We start from the raw sequence: 5,550 nt of genomic DNA, 5'->3' as shown, positions 1-5,550 counted from the left end.
AAATGTTCTAGAATTAGATAGCAGTGATGGTGGCACAACCTCGTGAATATACTAAAACCCACCGAATTACATACTTTGAAACAGCGAGTTTTATGGTATGTGAATTATATCTCAATAAAGCTGTTATGAAAAACGTAGTGACTTAAAACAGCAAGAATAATTTATGTTCTCAGTATTCTGCTACTTGGGCAGGGCTTAGCAGGGATGACTTGTCTCTCCGCCACATGGTGTTAGTGGGGTTCACTTCTACAGCTTCATTCCATCAGTACAGCTGGGGCTAGAACAACTGATACAACTTAATTCACACGACTCAGCTGGCAGCCTCCCTCTCTCCACGTGGTCTCTCTCTCTCAGAAGTCTAGGTCAAGTTTCTTTATATGGCTAGATCCCAGGAGGTTGGAGGCTATAAGCTTAAATCCTGGGCTTGAAAACCCCAGTATATGACTTCTGTCACAATCTGTTGGTCAAAGCAAGTCACAAGACTGGCCAGATTCAAGTGGGGACATAGCCTCCAGCTCTTGATGAAAGGAGTGGCAGGTGTTTACAGGGATGGGAGGAATTGTTGGCAGCCATCTTTAGAAAAAACCTCCCAGAGATCATATGAAGCTGAAAAAATAGGACCTTTGCTTCCGGCAATAAGCAGAACTAAGTCATATGGAAAACCCTCTCCTTACAAAACATCTAGAAACTCTTCATATAACAACCTTCCTTTTAGTGCTGTACACCTGTGAAAATAAGGAATATCTCCTGGCACAAAAATGAAGAATCTAGATATTGGAATGTTAAGTTAGCAGTGAAGCTATAGCTACCCTACAGGTATTTGTTGATACAAGGACTTAAATACTGGATTTCAAAGGCTAAAGAGGGAAGAGGAGGCAAAGCTATCAGTCTACTCAAGATGGAGTGTTGGAACTTACAGCCATGCACTAAATTCCCTAGTGGTGTCTCCTGGGATCACCTACCAAATAAACTACTTGCGCCTGAATCCTTGTCCCAAGGTCTGCTTCTGGAAGAACCCACTCTAGAACAATTGGTACCAGAAGGGTGTCTAAGAAATAGATACTCAGAATTAGATTCTGGAATTGGAAGGCTCAACAGCTAGATGGCAACAAAGATCCAGTTGGTGACAGTAACTGGAGTAGGTATTATGGTGGATTAAAGATAGCTGCAAATTATTTGACACTCTTCCCTTCAAGAGGTGGGGTCTGTGCCCCTCCTGAATCTGAGTAGGCTCTGTAACTGTTGTTTTTTTTTTTTAACATCTTTATTGGGGTATAATTGCTTTACAATGGTGTGTTAGTTTCTGCTTTATAACAAAGTGAATCAGTTATACATATACATATGTTCCCATATCTCTTCCCTCTTGCGTCTCCCTCTGTAACTGTTTTGACCAGACATGACTCAGCCAGCTTCTGGCCCCAGACTTTGAAACGTTGGCCACTTCCCCACTTCCTACCCCCGGAACACCCTCTGGCGGCCTTGAGCCACCACGTATGAAGACTCACTACTGAGACCATATATTGGGAAAGCCATGGGTAGGTGCTCTAGCTGACAGTCCCACGTGAGCCCAGCCTTCCAGCCATCCCTGCTAAGATGCCACATATGTGTGAACCTGACTTGGCCCCTTCAGACCAGACCATATGCAAACTGAATGACCTCAGTCAATGCCATATGGAGCAAAGGAATCACCTGGCCCAAATTCCTAACCCACAAAATCATGAGAGGTAATAAAACAGCTATTGTTTTGAGCAGTTAAGTTGTGGGGAAATTTGTTATGCAGCAACAGCTAGCTGAAACTTGTTGTGATAACACTTGGCATGCTGAATCTCATAACTACTAAGACTCATCTCTTCTGCCCTAGGATGGGGCACATTGGGGAAGGGGTACACTGGCTTAGGCAATGTCTCTAACATTTGAGATACATGGGGCAATGGTAATTTATATGGAAAGTGAACTTGATTATTATTAAGTGGCAATGATGTGCTGAGGGAGAAAATAACAGACTCAGGACAGACATTTATCAATCCATGGCCCAGTGTGAAAGCCAGGAGGTTTCAATATCAGTGTTTAAAGACTCTTGTCTACTGCAGCCTGTACTGGTGAAGGCCCAGAACCTGCCTGAGAAGAGTGGAGTTCTGAAGCAGGCCAAAAAGATGACTCTGCTAAAGCCTGTGCTCCAGTTGTGGTCACAGAAGGGAAGGAGTGGGACACTGAAACCTAGCAGGGGGACATCTGGTAGATGGGCTTAAGGATCTTGAACCCCAGATTCCCATTAACCCCCTGAGCCGGTAGAAGTGGCCCATTCCCTCTTGCTTAAGAATAGCAGCCTCTTACCTGGAGACCACGCAAAGTACCCCCTGTGATGGTTAATTCTTTTTTTTTTTTTTCCCATGAGGCTTGCGGGACCTCAGTTCCCTGACCTGGGACCAAACCTGGACCCCAGCAATGAAAGCTCAGAATCCCAACCACTAGGCCAGCAGGGAGCTCCCTGTGATTGTTAATTCTGTCTGTCAGCATGACAGGGATAAGGGAGCCCAGATAACTGGTAAACAAATTCTTTCTGGGTGTGTCTGTGAGGGTGTGTCCAGTATAGATCAGCATTTGAATTGGTAGCCTGGATAAGACATGGCCCTCACCAGTGTGGGTGGGCATCACCTAGTCTGCTGGGGGCCCAAACAGAACAAAAAGGCAAAGGAAGGGTAAATTGGCTCCCTTTGCTTGAGCTGGGACATCCATCTTCTTCTGCCCTCAGGCATACGCGCTTCTGGTTCTCAGACCTCCACACACAGACTTAACCAAACCACCAGCTTGCAGACAGCCGATCATGGAGCTTCTTGGCCTCCATAATCACATGAAACAATTTTTATAATAAATCTCTTCTATCTATCTATCTATCTATCTCTATATCCTACTGGTTCTGGTTCTCTGGAGAGCCCTGACTAATACACCCCCTAAGGTAGAAGCCTTGAAGCAATGCTTTCCCTCCTCAAGATCTGCTCCCCTAAATTCCCTCTTTGCTTCTGGACCAATAATTATGATCGAGTCTCCCCAGCCCAACTGGGGAAGTCCTGCCCCTGCCATGAGAGAATTGAGATGATTCCCCACACTGGCTGCAGAAACTGGCCGAGATGTGCCAGCAGAACAAGACCATGTCCAAGGTGGGTCTTGAGGGCTCCGGTGGGAAGAGAGCAGAATATTAGGTTGGGTGAGGGAGAGTTTACAGACATGGAGCCACTCCCCCGAGGCTCAGGATGTGATCTGGCAAGACCCCTGGAGCCAGTCCTGATATGCCACTGAGATGGCTCCTTGAAGTGTGGAAGAAATGGTGGCCCCACTAAATAAGAGGGAGGTAACAGGACAATCTTGGCAGGGTATTGAGAAGGGACCAAAAGGCTCAGAGGTGGACGTAAGACCAGAGAACCCAGCTGGCTGCATGCTCAGAGGGCCCACAGGAGCTGCCTTCACTCAAGCACAAGGGATGCACGAGTGAGGAGCACTGATGCCACAGGGGGCTCGGGGGGCTGCCTCTGAGGCCAGAGGGGTGGACAGTACCTTGGAGCTGGGCTCCCAGAGGTCAGTGGGGATGACAGGATTCCAGAGCAGAGGCTGGGGTTGATGTAACTACCAGAACGGGAGCAAGGCCAAGCAGCGGCCAGGGAGCGTGGGCCTGCAGGGTTCTGTGCTGATGGCTCGCAGACCATGGTATTCCCAGGGACTATGGCAACCATGATATTTCTTGACTTTTATCATCAAAGAAAGATGGAAAACAAGTAAACAGTAGGCTAACGCCAGCTGCTAATGGAAAAATCTCAACCCCTCATCCAGTTTCCAGGCCCAAGTCAGTCCTCAGACCCAGAGATCACTGATTGAAAGGGAGGCTGGGTTCCCTTGAGAAGAATGCTATAATGCCAGAGCAAACATTTGTAGTAGCAATTCCACCAGGCCTTCCCCAAAGGGACCCACAGCCCCTTCCAAGAAGTAACCGTACACTGGGACAAGGGGAATACTGGAAATTTCAAGGGGAGTTGGGTACATGGTCTGAGTGGGCCTTTGGTCATCAGATAAATAGAGTCCTTGGACTTCTCTCCTCTGTCTACATTCACTCCCTGGGTGATGGCACCCTCTCTCATAGCTTTCAATAACATCTGTACATCACCAGCTCCCACATGTATTTCCCAAGTCAGACCTCTTCTGTGATCTTCAGTTTCATATCTCTCTGCCCACCTGACCTCTCCCCTGGGATGTCTAATGGGCATCTCAACGTGGTCCACAGCAAAGTCCAGATCTGCCCACCCTTTCCTGCTCCAAGCCCACCTCTCCTACAGTCTTCCCATCTCAGTAAATGACAACACCATTCTTCTAGTTGCGCAGACACTGAAACCTGGCAGTAGTCCTGGATCTCTCTTTTTTCTCACACTGCATACCCGATCGGTCATCAAATCCCATTGGAATTATTCAGAACATACCCAGAATCCAACTACTTCTCACCACCTCCACTACTACTTCCTTGGTGACCAAGCCATCATCTTTCCCCCAGATTATTGCGATGGTGTCCTAAACAACCCCGCTGCTGCCCTTGCCCCCCACAGTCTAACTGTAATACAGTGACTCCTCTCTGCTCAAAATCCCACAGTGGCCCCATCACACTTAGAGTAACAGTTAAAGTGCTTCCAGTGGCCTACCTGATCCTACCTGACCCACCAAGCCCCCTGCCCCCTGACCGATTCTTCCTCTGGCTCACTGTGCTCTCCGCTATGTCTCTACTACACCAGGTAGGCTCCAGCCTCAGGGCCCCTCGCCAGTTCCCTCTGCCCAGAATCTCTTCACCTGAAGGCCCTGCTCCCCCACCTCCTTCAGTATTTTGTTCAAATGTCACTTCAATGAGGGCTTCGTCTTATTTAAAATGACACCTTCTCTCACCACACTCCCCGCACTTTGCACTGATGCGTGTGCTTTATATGTTGCTTCTTAGATGTTTACTGGTTTCTTTATTATTATTATTTTTCAAATTATATTTATTTTTGGGTGCGCCGGGTCTTCATTACGGCATGCGGGATCTTTAGTTGTGCCACGCATGCGGGATCTAGTTCCCCGACCAGGGATTGAACCTGGGCCTGCTGCATTGGGGGCGCAGAGTTTTACTCACTGAACCACCAGAGAAGTCCCTGTGGTCATAGTTTCTTTCCCTCGTTAGAAAATAAACTCTGGGAAGGCTCTATTTTATTTCACCCCTGTATCTCTAGCGCTGAGGACAGTGCCAGGAGTATTCACTGCTATTTGTGGAATGGATTAATGAATGAACGGAAAGTAGAGGTCGCACCCGTGAGCGGCCCAGCTCTACGGAACTTACCCCTACATTCACGCGCAGACTTTAATCCGAGCAAATGAAGGTGGCGCCCTGGGAGGACGGCGGGAGGGAGTGGGCGGGGGGGTCGGGAAGTAGGGGCCGGAATAGGCGGGCCTGGAACCGAGGGGCGGGGCCCCCAGGCGGCGCCGTCGTCACGGAAACGGCTCCCTGAGCCGAACTACAACTCCCAGCGGCCGCCGCGG

This window comes from Monodon monoceros, unplaced genomic scaffold (assembly GCF_005190385.1).
Source record: "Monodon monoceros isolate NGI ecotype Baffin Bay Population unplaced genomic scaffold, NGI_Narwhal_1 Super_Scaffold_6, whole genome shotgun sequence".
NCBI classification, from domain to species: Eukaryota; Metazoa; Chordata; class Mammalia; order Artiodactyla; family Monodontidae; genus Monodon; species Monodon monoceros.
Note: the sequence above shows the minus strand (reverse complement) of the source record.